The 19,119-nt window shown below is 37.8% G+C and overlaps 1 pseudogene across 1 annotated transcript; it reads right to left on the bottom strand.

Moving 5' to 3' along the window:
- Positions 1-1,089: 1,089 nt before the first annotated feature.
- On the bottom strand, positions 1,090-2,136 carry LOC308422852 (putative glutathione-specific gamma-glutamylcyclotransferase 2; annotated as a pseudogene). The gene is made up of 2 exons: positions 1,973-2,136; positions 1,090-1,651 (listed from the first exon to the last, which is right to left on the bottom strand). The product of its transcript is annotated as a putative glutathione-specific gamma-glutamylcyclotransferase 2 (transcript).
- Between the last annotated feature and the right edge of the window lie 16,983 nt (positions 2,137-19,119).

Raw genomic sequence — 19,119 nt, 5'->3', positions numbered from 1 at the left:
AATTAATAATAGCATCCAAAGAATTTGTGGCTTAAGCCTGTGAACCTAGCACTTGAGAAGTTAAGGCAGGAGGATAACTTTGAAGCTACCCTCAGTCACATAGTGAGCCCCAGGCAAGCCTGGGCTAATGTAGTTTACACAGTTAACACCCTCTGGCCACTCATGGATTTGAACACTTGGCCCCCGTTGTAGGCCCCGTGGAACCTATAGGAGGTGAAGTCTTGCTGGAGGACACATACCACTGAAGTATGAGGATTTGGGGCCTGTTCTCTCTTGAGACAACTCCCGTCCCCTTCTTCCCTACTGCCAGGCTGGCCTCAAGTTGCTGCTGCTACATTTGCCCTGTTTGCAAGAACTCTGGAACTCGAACTCAAACTAAACCCCCTCTTCCCTAGTTTGGTTTTTATTTTATTTTTTAATAATTGTAAAATCTGTTGTAAACACAATTTTTATTATGTGTCCACCAGAAAACCTCTCTTGTATTTTAAAGCTTCATTATGAGATAAATACAAAGTAAGTATCATTATTACTAGTGGATTGATATATGTATAGCTATATAGTTTTTCTTTGTAATAAAATACATTTTTACCCCAAAGGAGAAGAAATCACATTATAATTCCAAAGGAACAATTTATATTTAAAAAATCTAATTTCTTTTGGCCTAAATTTAATGTTCATTTAATTCCAAACAAGAAGGAAATTAACAGTCAGTGCTACAACCTTACCTCTTACTATATATTTCAATGACATTATGTTAAACTTATATACAACAAATCACGGTTACTTGAATAGAACAGGAAATTAATCAAGACCTGTATTTCTAAGGAACAAATGTTGAAATGTAATATAATTAGGAAATTACTTGTACAACGTGAACCCTTTTTTTCCCTTTATGAAACCCTTTTAAATGTTTTAGGAGACTTGCAAATAAATCGTAAATTTAGATGATATTCCAATTATAATACTATATAGTAAGATATTCAAGTAAGAATGTCTAAAATATACTGTTGTTCTGTACTGATATTATTCTTGAAGACCAAAACTCTTGCCTCTTTGGTTGAGTTGGTGACTGTGTTTGCAAATCAGGTTCTATTTTCCTTCTAAGCATTCCTTTACTAATTTTTCCAAAGAGAAGAGATGCTCATCTACATCTTCTGGCACAAGTTTCCTAATAGAATCTGCAAGTTCAAAAAGATATTCTGTATTTTTTCCACTTGGACCAGCTGCATTAAAAATTTGTTCAGCAATGTCTTCGGGAGGTGCAGGTCCAAGATAGTTAGGATTGTCACATGTTCCAATGTAGAGCAAAACACTGAATGGTTTTGTTGTGGAATCTTTTGGATAAAAAATAACTGATGTAGTTCTGTAACCTCCTTTCTCTCTGAAGTCAAGGTATGTTTTTACTTCCTCTTCTTTTCCTACTGGTACTTTGTAAGCAACACCCCATACACTGCCCCCAGGATCTTCAACAAGGGTCACAACTCTTCCAGGCTTGCCGGGGACCCCACGGTGGTCAGTGCTGCCTTGCCAGAAGTGCCTGCTGTAGTTTGTGATGTAACCAACCAGCTTGTCCTGGTAGGGGAAGTCTACCCTCTAGATGAGGGACCCATAACCAAACACCCACGTTTCTGGGCCTTGACCAGCACCCGGACTTAAGAAAGAGACAGCAGTGGTGGGGAGCAACCCACTGCTTGGGCCCTAGTTTGGTTTTTATTAGTGTGTTCTCTTACAACATTGGGAGAGCTACAGAGTTTAAAAAACAAAGAAAAGAAATCATAACAAAATTTGCTGATTAAAAAAAAAAACATTAGACTTGATTTGTCATTCTGAAGCCATAACTTACTGGAAAAGTACATTTTTCCAAGATCAGCTGCACAAAGTTTTCCAAGAAATGTGCAGTAAACAGTGGTCTGCTCTATTCCAGAATGGTGAAGGAGAAGCCACCATGGGAACTGTAGCATACCACTGCTACCTTAACATAAAGGAACTTTTCTTGGGTACACATTCTGCTTTGATCCTACACTTGTCTTTGATAAATGCCTCTGTTTCAATTCCAAAGAACTTGAAAACTAAGAGATGGCGTTTTTTCTGACGTTCCACTATGTTCATTACAGTAACCAGATTTCCCTGGCACATGGTAACGTTCCAGATCACATGTTTAAAATTTGAAGCAAGGAAGTCCAGTGTACTTCATTCATTGTTCTTTTGAAAAAAAACCACATTCTTATGTGTATCAATGTTTGACCTGCATACATGTGAATGTACCACATGTAAACTTTGTGCCCACATAGGCCAGAGGAGGGCATTGGATACCCTGGACCTGGAGTTACAGATAATTGTAAGTAGCCATGTGTAGGTACTGGGAATCAAGCTTGGGCAATCAGAAATAGCATGCAGTGCTCTTAACTGATGAGCCAACTTTCTAGCCCCAGTGTACATTTGTAATAGACGAAGGTAAACATGTCATATCATTGAATAGGCAGTGACATCACATCCTCCATTGTTAGCCTTCACATAGGAACTCTAAGTGTTACGCTTCACATGAGTAAACAGAGACTTATGAATATTGAAAGTACAGGTTTGGTTTAGGTCTGGTTTCAGAGTTTCTTCTCCAATCAAAATGTAGAGAGAAAAAAGTATCAAATAACCAACCAAACACTAGAACAACAAACCAGAACGTTTATGAAGTTCATAAAAATGTCAGAATTTCTATAGAGCTATTCTTGCTTCAATGAAGACCTTCTCCAAGAACAGTGTCTCTTAACCTTCCTAATGCTGTGACCCTTTAATATAGTTCTCCTGTTGTAGAGATTCCCAACCAAAAAATAATTTTCATTGCTACTTCCTAATTCCAACCTTGCTACTGTTATGAATTGCAATGTATATACCTGTGTTTTCTGATAGACTTTTTAGGGCCATGGCCCAAAGGTCCCAAGAACCATGGTTCTAAAAATAGCTCTATGTTATGATTTTACCTCCTTTCTCTAGAAACATGGAGGAATATCAAGTTGGATGTCACATGTTATATGAGTAACAACCTTTGAGTATTTCTGTCTATACACCTTTTAGACATGGTATGCTATTTTTTCTCATGCATTTAAAATTCTCTATGAAATATCTAGTTCCAGGAAAGAATCTACAAGCCACAGAAAGACACCTCAACACAGGCAAAATACAGTAGTACATTTGGAATACAAGATTTATGTGTCCATATTTGTCACAAGATTGTTTATTCTGGTGAATGTTTGTCCAGAGAAAGGGCATTCTAAAAGATGAGAAGAGCAAGATACAATGGCAGTATTCTGGTGAAACATAATGCTGGAGCAACTGGAAAACACTGTTGGAGATGGGCAGGATGAAGGAAAACTCGGGAGGTTAAAGGAATGGGAAGTTTGGAACAGGTAGAGTCGAGAAGATGGGTATGCAATGGGGAGGAAGACAGACAAATGAGCCTGGAAGGGACCAGGAGCCTGAATGAACAAGGAGCCTTCACTGAGATAGCAAAGATAAAGAGAAAAGAGACTTGGGGGGCATTTTTCCACCGGCACAGCACACTCAGCTTCATGCTGATTCTCTTGCCTCTGTCTCCCATCTCACCATGGGAGTGCTGGGTATAGGGATGCTTGCCACTGCACCTAACATTTTGCTTAGGCTCCTAGGATTGAACTCAAGTCATCAGGCTTTCAAAGCCACACTTTCATGTGCTGAGCCTCAGACCATACCAGGTTTCTCATAGAAAACATGCACATGCCTTCAAAATGTAAAGAATTTAATCAGAAAATCTGTATTTTGATTAGTATGTGTCTTAGTTTTGTTTTTATAGCTGTGATAAATACAACGATCAAAAACAACATGGGTAAGACAGGGCTTATTCACCTTACACACTCTAATCATGGAACTTCATTTAGATAAATCAAGGCAGGAACTCTAGCAGGAACCTGAAGGTAGAAAAGAAAGCAGAGATCATGGAGGAATGCTGTTTTTTAGCTTATTGCCTAGACTCAAGTCAACTTATCATTCTTAATACTTCCAAGGACCACATGCCCAGGAGTGGCATCACTTCCAGAAGACTTGGCTTTTTCATGTCAGTTATTAATCAAGAAAATGTCTCACAGACTTCCCAATAGCTCAAGGTGATGAAAGCATATTCTCAGTTAAAGTTCCCAGATAAGTCTAGCTTGTAGCAAGTTGAAAAGCAAGCAAGCAAACAAACAATTAAAAAAAAAAAAAAAAAACCCTGACCAGGACAGTGTATTTAGACTGCTTTTATTGTATTTGTTATTATTAAGATGGGTAGGATAAACTCAACTGAGTTAAATCACTGTCAATATACACAACACATGTCATCTACTAGGTCAAAGCACTTCATACTGGAAGACTTTTCGGCTTTATCATAGCAGTGATATAAGATGCTGCAGTGACTTTCTCAGTTTTGTAGTTGAGATGTAAAATGAGGGTGGCCATCAGTAGATGATCTGAACTGGAAACAGACTAAGGGATTAAGACTCAGTTATTTAATTACAGATTTTAAATGCAGGGAGGAAAGTGGCACTTAGAGATATAAAGAACAGCTCGCAGATCTTGGCGTCAGGAAGGCAGAAGCCCCAGCTAAGTCCAAAGAAGCCTGAGTTGGATTGATTCAGTGACAGGAGAGTGGGAGGTAGGAAGGAGAGTACAAAGAAGTGGTTCTGCCATAGGTTTCACTAAGGAAAATAGATAAATGGGATTTCTCAGGGCAAAAACAATTGTCAGGAACACTGTGGGTACTGGGCAGCAAGAAGTTCAAATCACAAAGGAGAAAAGAAAGAGGTACTTGGAAATTTAAAGGTGTCAGGAAGTGGAAGAGGGAGAGCATGTGACTGCAACAGAAACTCTGGAAGTAGACAGAAATGAGTGAGAGTAAGATTGAAAAGTTTGTGGTGCTCAGCAGTCTCTGGTCAAGACGGGTTTCCTGTGAGTGCCAATCTGCTCTTTAGGTAACTGAAGGTCTCAGCAAGTCAGTAGGAAGTCTGTGTTGTGTGAAGTCATATGTTTTGCCTCTTTGGAAGTAAGAGGCATCTTTCATAACCAACTAGGAATGACGTCTACTTCCAGAAGCCCTCCCCCCACACATTCATACCTACTGAGGAATCCGTGTTCCCATCCACAGACTAAGGCTTCTTTACTCACAAACTCATCCAGAGAGCTTTTCCAGGGGGAAAAACTACCAACTCAAAAACCCCTCAGGAGCTTGCCCAGCCTCCTGCAGGTGAGTCTTGCTAATCCTTGAGATGACGATACTAGATGTGATGATCTCAAAGTTTCTTTGTGGCTCATTCTCTAATTACAAGTTAGTTCTTCATAATCGTTTTTTGTAAATCTGTTTTGTATACATTTGGAGAACATAAATAACACAAACTGCTCAGGGAATGATTCATCCCTCTCTTGATCATGAAACCATTACATTCCAGTTTACTACTAGATTATGCAACATTTCCTAACACGAACTGTGAATGTTCAACAGATACATGCGTGGGCCAACTGTGAGTTAGGAGTGTGGGAAAGTATGCTGCATCTTTTTTTTTCTTGCATTGTAATTACCAGGCTAATGACTTTGGCATTAGCAGATAATGGAACGTGTTTTTCAGCTGACAGTGAAAATCTGTAGTGGAGACAGGGAGAAAGAAATATATTACCTACTGTGGAACAAGTCAAACATAGGCAACATTGAGAAAGTGATTGTATAATGAGTAAGTAGAAAAATAAAAATGACTATACTTTAAGAAATAAAAATTACTGTACTTTCAGGGAAGAAAAACTTGGGGAGGAAAGGCTTTATCTCATTTTACAACTACTAGTTTATAATCTAACTCTGAAGGAAGTCAGGGCAATGATTGAAACAGGAACAAGGAATCATGATCTCAAGCAGAAACCATGGAGGATCAGTTATCTCTCCCCTTGGCTTTCTCTGCTATGTTTCTCAGGCCCACATGTGCAGAGTGGTACTGCCCACAGTTAGCTGTGCCATTCTATATCATTTATCAATTAAGACAATGGCGATCATACCTACAAAACACTCTGGTAGTAGCAATTTCTCAATTGTGGTTCCTTTTTGTTTAGATGTGTCAAATGGGCAACTGAGATTAGCCATGGCAGTGGCCTCTATGTCATTGGGGTTGTCCTGACTGGGGTAGTGAGGGAAAGGAGAGAGGGCAGACACACAGACAAAGCAAATGTACAGAAAAGCCTGGATCAAGTTGGGCCTGGGTTCTGATGGAGATACACCAGCAGCATTTTGAAAACTCCATTGTTTATTTTGTCCATCAGAATACAGGAGGTAGGATTATTGTATATAGCTCATTAGGCAGGGTTAACTAATTGCATAGGAGATCTCTGTAGGGAACAGATTTGACGTTTTCCTGCACATACTGTACATTTACACCAGGACAAGAAGGGGGCTTACCATTTCCCTGAGCCTGAGCCTGGTAAGGTTTTGTCATTCACATGAGTCTGAGGCATTGGCATCCTTGACGTGTGTAGCCATACTTAAGCACATGTTCCCTAAGGACTTCATTCAATCCTTATGCATTATTTCAGGATTGCTTCAACTGCTTGTAAGCCATCATGCCATAAATGTACACCAGGCCTTGTATTTACATAGATCATACTCAGTTAAGATGTTCATTCAGTCCTCCTACATACCCCCTACTATCCTAATTACCTAGACACCTTGCTAGGTACTCTCAATATGTCCTCACAACTCACCAAGCAAAAGATTGCTGTGTGTGGTGTTTTACTCTCAAAAAATAAATGATGCTGATTTATTTAGGTGATTGAATATTTTGGTTATAACACTATCCTATGCTTAACATTAAAACACCATATTACATATCAACATACTTTTTCCAAAATCAAAATTTTCTTTCTTTCTTTCTTTCTTTCTTTCTTCCTTTCTTTCTTTCTTTCTTTCTTTCTTTCTTTCTTTCTTTTTTTCTTTCTTCCTTCCTTTCTTTCTTTCCTTTCTTCTTTCTTTCCTTCCTTCCTTCCTTTTTTCTTTCTTCCTTTCTTTTTTTTCTTTGAAAACTAATGATGAGATTGATGGATGGTCCTATATGTTAGTTATCTGAAGTTCCCAGTATTTCCACATAAATACTATTTTAGTCTCTCACAGAACGCAACAGTCCCTGCACTCAACTCTATCTTCCTCACTCTCAATGTAGGTGGCCATAGTCTGTATTTTGTCTTTGAAATATCCTTTTTTTAAAAATGTAATTCAATAATAGCTATATTGATTTCAAAATATGGGCCTTGTGTAAAGGTGATCACTCTATGCAGAGAGATAGAATCTATTATTTCTGGTATAAGGACAGGGTGCAATTAACTAAGAAATTATATGCGTAAATGATACTACTTTTATTTTGGATATAGGCTTTATATAACAATCTTATAAACCTTCCCTACTTGTTAAGCTCTTAATTAGAGGCTATAGATAGAGTGAGATCAAGATGATACATGGTTTGTTTTCTTAAACATGATGAGCTCTGTTGAAAGGAATAGACAATTATATAAGAGTTAAAAGCCGATGACTAATAATTTCGAGGAAAGTATGTAGGACCTAAGCTTATACAAAAAATCAAAGGGAGTCTTCCAGAAACAAAGCAAAGAGCTGAAGAATGTAAATGTTTTCTCACACTGTAGAAAAATAAGATAGGTGTGTGTGTGTGTGTGTGTGTGTGTGTGTGTGTGTGTGTGAATGTCTCAGAAAGAGTAATGCTCAGGAAGCTGTCAAGATAAGCAGTTTCCAAGAATGAAAAAAATATCTCAAAGTCACAATCAAATAAGTTGGTCAAGGAGAGATAGATAAATGATACAGATGCTGGGAGAACTGGATATCTCTTGTAAGGGCAACGAGAACAGATTTTAGCAGGAATAAGTGAAGGTATATATGTGTGTCTAGCAAGGTTATTCCAGGTGAAATGAACATGGATGGAAAGTTTAGGAAGAGGTTGAAGTAATGTTGGCTTGCAGAAGACACAGTATGTCTTGCAGTAGATGCAGTGGAATGGAGGTAAATGGACTGATCTAGGAAACATTTGGGTAGAATGTAGTAATTAATATAGCAGCTAAGGATAACAGAAAAATGAAGGGCAGTGTTTAGAACTCTGTCCTGGGAATTAAAAAGCCTGGGCTTCCTTTGATTGAGATAGTGAAAACCAAACCTAGACTTGGGAGTGTGATGGTTGATTTTTGTGTTTACTGTTTATTTGTTGTTTTTGTCTACGTGGATCATCTGAGAAGAGAAACTTCAAGAGAGAAAAATGCATTCCAGAGGCTGACCTTGTAGGCAAGTCTGTGAGACATTTTTCTTGATTGATGATTGATGTGGGAGATGTCAACTCTCTGGGTGGTGCTATCGCTGGGAAGGAGGGCCCAGGTGGTATAAAAGGGCAGGCTGAGCAAGTCGAAATCATTTCTCTATGGCCTCTGCACCTGCTCCTGTCTCAGGCTTACTCCCTTAAGTTACGTATGGTCATGGTGTTTCTCACAGCAATAAAAAGCAAACTAGAAAAGAACCTGGGAGCAGACAGTGGGCTATTGCTTTTAGAGACCTAACCATAATGCTGTTGAAAGAATTGTAGAAGTGTTCTAAAGCTTTAGGCTGGAAAAGATACTGAATGCTCAAAGCTTGCTGAGCAGTTCTGTGTGTACATAGAAGATGCGAATACTGAAAGGCATGGCAGCTTGGCTTGTGAACTTTCAGAGAAAAGCAAAGACATTATCTTGGCTCTTTATGTAATATTTTGCACTAATAATATGTTGTTTCTGTTCATTTGAGGTTGAGGAATCAACTGCAATTATCAAGAGACCAATACCACTGATGTGAAACTTTGCTTTACTGGGATAATCAATGTTAGTTAGCTAAGACTGAAGATTCAGGTAGGATTACTTAGAGACCAGCATCACTGAGGTAAAATCTTCTTGGAAGATTTTTCTCAGGGTCAGCAAACAGAAGCTGTGGATTTATGTGTTTTGTGGGTGGGTTTGCAAGGCTGAATAGCAAATTGGCATTTGAATTTGGTAATATGTCTTCGAAGGGGCAGCAAGAAAATTTCAGAATTGAAGAGGTCTGGAAAACTCCTGATGCTGTTACTACTGGAGGCCAGGAGAAACTGGACTGGTGAAAGCACAGTCTCTAGGCAGTGAATGTCCTAGACTATTAGAGATTCTCTACCTGAAGGGTGACCATCAAGGATGGAGGTACTTATGGACAGATGCTGCCGTGAGCTTACCAGACAAGCTATGTGGTGGTGAAGGAGCCGCCAGAGAAGCATGGCTGCCTAAGTACTTTGGAGATATTATATACTGAACAAGGACACAGTTACATGGTACTGCTTTGACTGGACTGTAAGTGGGCCCCAGTTTTTCCCTGTTAGTATGATAAAATATTTATTTTGGGTTTTTACAGAAACTCACAGTTAAGCGACTATAAATTTTTATTCTTAAAGTGTTAAAATTTTATGTTATGATAATGACTCAGGAATAAACAAGGAAGAAACTGCTATGTTGTATTAGTGATATATTTATTTGTCACATTGACAAAGGGCCAACGTTTCTGGTTGTTTTTGTTTGTTTTTGTCTGCTTGACACAAGCTTGAGTCAAAAGAAGAGGGGCACTCTCAAGTGAGAACATTCGTCCAACAGATTGAAAGTAGGCAATTCTATGAAGCATTTTTCCTGCATAATGATTGATTTTGGACAGTCCAGCCAAGTATGAATAGTAGTGCCACTTCTTGGAAGGAGCTCTTGGTTGTATCAAAAGGCAGGATGGGCAAGCCATAGAAAGCAATATCATCAGCAGCACTTGTTTATGGTCTCTGTTTCGACTACTGCCTTGAGGTTCCTGCTTTAGTCCCTTTCCTGATTTCCCTAGGTGGTGAAGTATTACCTAGAAATATAAGATGAAATGTAATTAATTAATTTTAATTAATTAATTAATTAATTAATTAACTTTACATCTGAATATCAGCCCCCTTCTTCTACAAGTCCCCCCCCCTCTTGCAGCTCTTCTCTACACTCCCCCTCCACCTTATCACTGAGAAGGGGAGCCCTCTTCAGCAGTCATTGCAGGACTAAGGTCTTCCTCACTCTCTAAGGCCAGAGAAAGTGGACTGGTTTAGGGAAACAGGGTCCATAGGCGGGCACAAACTGAAATTCAGCCCCTGATCCAGTTGTTGGGGGACCAACATGCAGACCAAGCTGCTCATCTGTTACATATGCACAGGGTGCCTAGCCCCACCCTGTGCAGGATCTTTGATTGGTGGTTCAGTCTCTGAGAACCCCCAAGGATCCAAGCTTGTTAACTCTTGGTTTCTCTGTGGAGTTCTTGCTCCCTTCAAGGCCCTCAATCCTTACCCTACTCTTCCACAAGACTCCCCAAGCTTCATCTAATGTTTAGCCTTTGCATTTATCTGAGTCAGATGCCAAGTGAATCGTTTCAGTGGACAGTTATCCTAGGCTCCTGTCTGCAAGCATAACACATTGTCTTTAATAGTGTCTGGGGTTGGTTTTGTTCATACCATTGGTCTCAATTTGGGCCAGTCATTGGTTACTCATTCCTTCTGTCTCTGCTTTATCTTTATTCTGACACATTTTGTAGGCATGACACATTTTAGATTAAAAGGCTTGTTTTTATCCTTCTACTGCCAATATCCAAAATATAGAAAGAACTCAAGAAGTTAGACACTAACAACCCAACAATTAAGTAACCAATGAACCCAATTAAAAATGGAGTACAGAGCTATACAGAGAAATTTCTAATAGCTGACAAATACTTAATTGTTTATCATCTTTAGTTATCAGGGAAATGCAAATTAAAATTCTGATATTTCACCTTGAAACCATCAGAATGGCTAAGATAAAAATCTCAAGGGATAGCACATGCTGGTGAAGATGTGGAGCAAAAGGGACTGGTGGGAGTGTAAACTTCTACAGCCACTTTGGAAATCAATCTGACAATTTCTTAGAAAATTGGGAATAGTTCTACCTCAAGACCCAGCTATGCCACTCTTGGCATATACCCAGAAGGTACTCCACCATCTCACAAGGACACGTTCTCAATTATGTTTATAGCAGCTTTATTTGTAATAGCCAGGAACTGGAAATATCCTAGATGTCTCTCAACTGAAGAATGGATAAAAAAATAGTATGGTTCATTTACATGGTGGAACACTTCTAAGCTATTAAAAAGAAGAACATCATGAATTTTGCAGGCAAATGTACAGAACTAGAAAATATCCTGAGTGAGATAACCTGACCCAAAAGAACATGCACAGTATGTACTCACTGATAAGCAGATATTAACCATAAAGTACAGAATAACCACAAGGAAGTTCTAAAAGAGGATGGTTGAATCTTTCTCAGAAAGGGAAATAAAATATATATTGGAGGTGGATGGAGGCAGGGAACTCAGTGGGAGAGGGAATGGGGATGGGAGCAGGGTGTGGTTCTGGAATCTGGTGAGAACAGGGGGATAGACCAGAAATTGGAGGTAGGGGGAAGGGTAGCATCTTTAGAAAGTGTCAGAGACCTAGGACAAGCAGGGAGGCCCCAGGATGTCTATGTCTATGGGGGTGACTCTAGCTAAACTCCTAGTACTACAAGATATGAAGCCTGGAGTGGCCACTTCCTGTAGCCAGGCAGGATATTCTGTCTTCTTAAGAGATAGCTCTTCTTTTTCAGGACAATCTGCTGCTTACACTATTTTCCTATCAAGACCTTCAGAATTCTTATTAATTCATTGTGTAGGGCCAAACTATTAATGCTAAAGCTGTACAAATGAGGATGTCTCTAAAAATGTTCCAGGATGCTGAGAAGTAAAAGTTAAATGTATCAATGACTTCTCTTCCAACTCAGGCATTGAAGTATGGCTTCATTTTTCTGGTGAGTAATGGAATCAACAAGCCAAAAATATCCAACTGAAACAAGAATTCTAATGAAACAGAGATGACGTCACTCTGATTTTTTAGCTACTTATTTCAGAGAACTCAAGAAAAAGAAAACATGCATGATGCACCAATTTTCAAATATAGTAAGAAGTGTTTTACAGCTAGATCAAGGAGCTGTGTGACTGGTCTTTAAAAGTTTATCAATAAAAGTCTGCTGGCAAGACTTTCATGGTTTACTACTCTTTACAATGAAAAAGTTCCCAAACGTCATCACAAAGATGAATGGAATTATTTAACATTGAATATGCTGAACAATTGAAAAGTATTAAAATTTTGTAATTTTCTCAGAGTGTCCTGAGATTGACACCCAAATATTTCCTCTTTTCTGGAATAATCAATCTTTGTTTTATGTGGTCTCTTATCCATATCTTTCCCCTGATCTCTTATCCATCAAAGAATAACAGTGGGATCTTGGTTCAGTTGAACATAAATGACAGAGTGACCACTATAGTATCTTAGGTATTTTAACCTTGTTTTAATTCTTTCGTCTCTAAAGTGGGAAATATTCTCGCCCACACAGTTGCCATGAACATTAAGAGGAACTGATACTGGTATCCAAGGAAGTACTGATCGGTTTCCCTACACCAAATGGAAATTAACCTTGTGGAATAATGTTTATTCTTTCCTTTGGGCATCATTACATCTCTGTTCTCCAGCTAATCACCATCCTTTGCATAGTTCCGAATCCACGTTCCTTTATAACTCTGACCTTTAAAGTATCTGATCTAGTATAAGGCATCTATATACAGAAAAACAGAGGGTATTATTTTTAGGAAGCAGAGATGAGAGCACTCACTATCATCTTTCTAAAACCAGTTTTGGTAGAAAGAGTTCAAGGCATTGTTAGGTTACTCAGGATCAGCAATCTAAAAGGAAAAGTGTCGTTCAGAATCTAAAATTTAAACAAGAATCTATATAATAGCATGATGTTATGTTTCAATGGCACTGAGCTTTCAGTCTAGTAATTGAATTTCATAATTAATATTTCAGAAGTAGATTTGCAAACTTTTCTTAGCTGTGTTTTTCTATTGGGTAGTAGAATATTAATAAACAGAAATGCCATTTGGGGTTGTTTTTAAAATTTACAGAATGAAAACTTTGGAAAAGAATAATTTTTTAGACATATTGAAAGGTTTTTATTTTACTTTTGAAATATGGATTAGTGAGTCTGAGAAAAGATAAATTTTGCTTACTAAAAACATATATTTTTTTGATTGAGCCATTTGAGAATTAGAGATAGGATGGAAAGTGTATATAATGTACACTAGGTAAAGGAGGCTCATCACTGGTCGAGATCCATGCCAATGATCCCAATAAGTGAAGTACATGGAAGCCATTTCAAAGTTATCTCTCTTTTGTAGACACATCAGCCTACTTAGTCACACATCCAGTTCTCTATGAAATGAGAAACAGAAGTGAAAAGGAAAGAAAGATTACTGGCAAAATTCCCCTAATGGTTTCCTATGTCCACAGGCCTAATTCAATAGAACATCTTTAAGAATACTTAAGTGTTAAGATAACATTTAAGGTTGTATGGTTTTATGCTGTCCTGGTGAACCTTATAGAAAACACCCTAATTTGAATTGTTGTTGATTTTATAATATTTCTTACCTATGTCCTTACTAGAGCACAAATTAAGGAAGACTTTTAAAACTGGTCTCAGTAATTTTACACAAATTAAATTTGCATGCATATATTTGGTAAATAAACAAGTATAGGTGTCATATAGTTGAGAATAGAAGAAAGACATTAGTTGTATTGGTAGTGGGCATTTTCTCTCTGGGTATAAGAATCTCCATGCAACAGCTATCTCTGTTTTGGAGACACATCAACCTTTTAAAACTCAGGTCCAGCTCTTTAAGAAATGGGAGAAGGAGGGACAGGAGGAAGAAGGATTACAGGCAAAATCCCCCTAAGTTTTGCATATGCAGAAGGTATCAGTCCTTCCTGCTGGCTTTTCCCAGGAGCTAAAGGCCAGCTTAAGAATGTGGATGCTTAACACTAGTGGTCTTCACAGTTGACACTATGGGGTAGAAAACAGGAAGCTTTCTCCTAGATATCTTCATGTCTCCCTACTGTCCCCTTTAGGTTTATTCTTAAAAGAATTCTTCTGAGTGATTCACAACAATCTTGAAAGCACATAAAAGTAATTATAGATTACATTGACTGAGATTGTTTTAGAAGTAAATTTTAAAGCCGCAGATTAAAAATCTGAACATTTATGTCTCAAATGATTGTATAATATAGAAAAATGACAAATTTGTAAGAACTGTTTATAACAGTTACACAAAAGCTTAGCTCAGCAATTACTTTCAAATACCAACCCCCTCTATGAAAATCTTGCTTTAATTGTATACGAGCAGGCTTGTATATTCAGTGACTCAAGATATTGGTTATAAATAGCCTTGAGTATTTACTGCAGCCTTTCTCAGACAAAATGTTCTACTACCCATCTTCTGATTTCACTAAATTAATATAAAGTAGAAAGAGAAATGTTCACACTTTTATCTTTATATAATGTACATACCTCTATCTGTTTGTGCTTGCTCATGCAAACATGTGCAACTCAGACAAACATGTTGACATTTGTGTGGTTTTGGAGTAACTGTATGTATTTGTTAAATGTGTAGGTATGTGTGTGCAGCTGTATGTGTGTGTACATGTGTACACATGTGTATGCATGTATGTGCATGTCTATATTAGTCTTCCAATTTCATAATATGCTTTGTTACAGATGTCACTAATTTATTCAAGTGACATATCTATTTTAAAGACTATAGTTTGTGGTTTTATATTCAACTTCTTGGTCTGGAAAATTATACACTGTATTTAAAGCCATTGTAATATATCTCTAGTGCTGAAGAATTGGGTCATATTTAAGCATATTTTCTTTTCTATATTTGTGATGCTATAAATTTTCTTTAGTATGTGTGCTTCTTCTATAATAAGGCATAATATGGTGATAGCTTTTAAATATTTATAAGCAAATTGCTTCTTTAACTTATAATAAAACAATACTTACTGGAGCAATTCATAAGCTAATATTGGCAAAGGAGGTAAACAAAAATAAAATGCTTAATATGACTGTAACCCCTTGTTCAAAATATTTCAGCATAAAAATTTTACCTTTTCTGTGTGACATTGCTAATAAACAGTTTTTAAAAACATTATTTATTCACTTTACATCCCAATATCCATCTTCTGCTCCCCCAGTACACCCTCAAGCAAATCCTCCCCACATTCCACCTCCCATCCCCCACACAGACAGAGAGCATTTGGGATTAGATCAAGTCTGGATAATAAAGGCAAAGAACTTAAATTAGCATTTATGAGAGGCAATAAGAATAGCCAAAATGTATATGAAAAAAGTGTTGAAAATCCAGTATCAATCATCACCATGGAGATGCAAATCAACACCAGGTGAGCTGTCACTTCTCAGTCCTGTGGATGGCAGCCCTGTGGATGGCTATCATCAAGAAGACAAGAGATAACCACTAACGGCCTGTGGAGGAAAAGGAATGCTGGTGAAGCTTGCTGCAGATGTAAACTGAAGAAGCAATCAGGAAAACACAAAGTAGAGAGTCCTAAAAAAAAAAAAATTAAAAATAAAATAGACCCTTTGACATGAGCCAGTGATCCCTCTGCTGCGAATATATACAAAAATAATGTTTTTCTGACTCCATAATTGGTCATAATTAATAATTTCTTTGGTTAATCATTGCAAAGATGTGGTGAAACTCAGGGTGTGGAAAATGCCAACTCATAATTTAATTTGAGGATTATCATTAATCTGATTTCACTTTGCATTAGAAGTTTTGAAATGAATGAAAATATGTTCTGGATTACAATGTAGACGGCCATGGGCCCTTGCCTCTTCCTTATTCTGTTACAGGTCATTTTCCATAATCAAGTAGATGAACAATAAGTCTAATGTCCCTTAAGTTTTTGTTATTTATGGATGTCTAATCTGAACCTTATAAAATACCTATCCATCTCCTCAAAACTATGATTGATGAAATTCTGTGGAAGGCTGACACTCGGATGTGATTTAAGGACACTTGAAGTTACAGTTGAGTTCTAGTATCTTCAAATTATAATTAGAGCCTTCCATAGGAAGGCATGAGGCTTGGGATTAACCCATTTCTCCCAGGAGGCCTTGTTTCTTAGAACCAGCCTGTGAAAATTTAGCGCTGTTAAATGAGGGGTTGTAATGGTGGGAATACTTGGATACAGAGTTCAAAGTATCTTAAATTTGGAATGAAGGATGAAACCTGCCAGAAGACCTTTACAAATAGACCTGTCTCAATAATTTCTGTTTATACAGGACCACAAGATTTGGCAAGCTTGAAGAATGGATGTGAGAGGTGATATAGGATTGAGGGTTACAGTAGTACCTCTGTATCACCTTTGAGTGCATTAGCTTCCAAAGTGTTAAAATAAGGGTGAGACCACTACAATTCCTGGAATGTCAGCTGCAAATGTTATCTCTAAAGTGTGATCACTGGCAGATCTCTGGATTATCAAGATGAATGAGGCCACTTGGAGAAAAGTACGAGAGGCTTCATAATCTAGAAAGCATATAAGAGCAGACATTCACTGGAGCTCTGGGGAATGCTGCAAAGTTAAGTAAGTATCACAAAGCACTCTTCTTTTAATGAGGCGGGTAGAAATGTGGTGATAGGTAAAATAAAATCTGATTAAGGAGCTCACAATAGATTTTCCTTGTAGTCCTTTTAAAAAAATTAAGCTTGCATCTAAACAAACAAACAAACAAACAAAAAAAAGCAAAATACAAATGTTTCTTGTTACTAAAGTGTTTCTTTGGAGTAGTTCAGTCTGCCAAAAACAAAACAAAACAAAGCAAAACAAAAAACAAAACAAAAACAAAACAAAATAAGCAAACAAAAGAAACAAACAACACCCATCCCCCTTAAATCCAAGAATCAAAAAACCAAAACCTTAAGTAGATTTGAAAAAAAGATTGATGGTAAAATACCCAGAGGCATTTAGGCATTTTATCTGAAAACATACACACTGGAAATAATTTTTAGAAGAACGAGCAGTTAAGAACTATAGGAATGTCTCTATTATTATTTGTAGATAATTCTATATTAAATACAAATTTTGATGAGAATTAAGTAGGCCTTCGGTAAAGCACCACAGTTGGGATAGGCTAGGTAAGTGCAGCTGAGCCACTGAAGGAGCAGTCACCACAGGTGTGCCAGCCAGTTTTTCTTAGGTATCCAAGGTCACCTCTGCTCTGTAATAATTTGAAGCTGCAATAGTATAAAAATCAAAACAGTTTTTACAGTTAGACCCAGATTTCTAATCTCTCCTGGCATAGCACCAAAGTTGGGTTTATAAGAACCTGTCAGTCATTATTAACAAAGAAGCAATAGTAACTTCCCTTTTAGCGATGAATATAAATGTTTGAGGTGATAGCACACGGTTCACTTAGCCCTAAAGCTGTCAGAGGCTGTTGGCTCTGGAACCAAGTTGAACTACCAGGAACCTGTGCCAACAACCAACTTTTGAGTTGCTTCTTTCCTCTAAAAGAGTAGAGTCATCTCATTCTCTACTTAACGAAGGCAAAGAAGAGGAATTGTTTTCCTAGGTGTGAAGGGGAAACCAGTTGTTCACACCATCTTTAATCTTGGAGCTCGAAGAGAAGTTGGAGTATGGTCTTGAAATGAGGAAAACTTCTTGGTAGAACATGGCTCAGTTTTCAATGGGATGCAGAGGCTTGTCAACTTTATCCATCATTATAAAGCTTCAGATCTTACTCATTGTGAATGGACTGGAGATTGAAAGCAAGGTACAAGCATTTTGTCATTCTTCATTTTCAGTGTTTGTTTTTTCTGTTGAACTCAAACTTCTTGCGGGAATTAAAAGCTTCCTTTCAGTTTTCTTTCTTTCGCTTTTCTGCCTCTCTGTCACCCTACTTTAATGGTCTATTTCAAGTGAAACCTTGCATGGCCAGACAACCAGAATGTTCGCCACCCCTCTCCTTTGTCATTTTAAAATCCAGCAGTTTCAGCAAAATGCTTCTATAAAGCTTTGAATGTAAAGATACTCTCTGCACTAGGCTAGGGTGAGATAAGAAAGCTAAATCAGGCAGAGACCTATGCAAAGATCGCCCTCTTATCTCTTGGGCAGATAAGAGTCTCTTCATGTTCAAGCAGTAGTTTGTCTTTGCCACTTAGTGTAATTCCTGATCCCAGAAAACCATCCTGGCCTCTCTCTTTTCATGCTGTGTGGAAATAAAAATAATTTATCTCTGTCATTTAGAAAGTGACTATTATAGAGAATGATATCCTATAAAATGTTGCTCCCAATGGTGTGTTTCCATGAACACATTAATTATCCATAAATATGGCAACCTGGCTTTGTTAATAGCAGCAAAACACCAAATTGTCCAGCCCAGAGCAGGCCACCGGATGGGCACTGGTTTTGTGGGTCTACAAATGTACACAGGGGACTGTACCATGACAGACTGTTGGAAGCCACCTGCAATTTTAACATAGTTCCCTCTCCTTCATCACTGATGCAATTAAGTGCCTGAGAGCATTGCCATTATTCTTAAGTGGGTTGTTGCGAGGCTCCCCGCAGGCAGGCCATTTGCAGGAAAGAAACAGGAGGGCCCAGGAAATGATGAGGAAATGAAGTTACCAGAAACTCAGCTCTTATGAGTTTACTGGCTTTCTCAGAAGAGAAAAATTATGCAAATATGTGCTATTTATTCAGGTATTCAATTTATAATAAACTTTTTAGCATTACTATGTAAGTTCCTGGAAAAATATATATACATTTTTATATATATATATGCATCTAGGCATCATGCTTATATTCTATGTGGAAGACTTCATTGCTTTCCAGTTAGCTTTCATTCTTTCTTTGTCCTAGAAGAATCTTTTAAAAGTTTTTTTTTTTTTTCCCAATTGATTACCTCTACCTTAACCAGTTATTTTTAGTGGAAATCCTCCATAAAAGGTACTAGCTTTATAACTTGTAGCTTCTGTGATGGATTCACTAAGTGAATGACCATCCTGGTGATTCTTTGCGAAATATGGTGATGAGTCAACATTGTCCAGTGAAGAGCAAGGATGATCTTTTGGAAGTGTTATGTTCAAGGGAA

This window comes from Micromys minutus (assembly GCF_963924665.1).
Source record: "Micromys minutus genome assembly, chromosome: 7".
Taxonomy (NCBI): domain Eukaryota; kingdom Metazoa; phylum Chordata; class Mammalia; order Rodentia; family Muridae; genus Micromys; species Micromys minutus.
The sequence above is the reverse complement of the archived record's forward strand: the minus strand, read 5'-3'. Positions and strand labels throughout refer to the sequence as shown.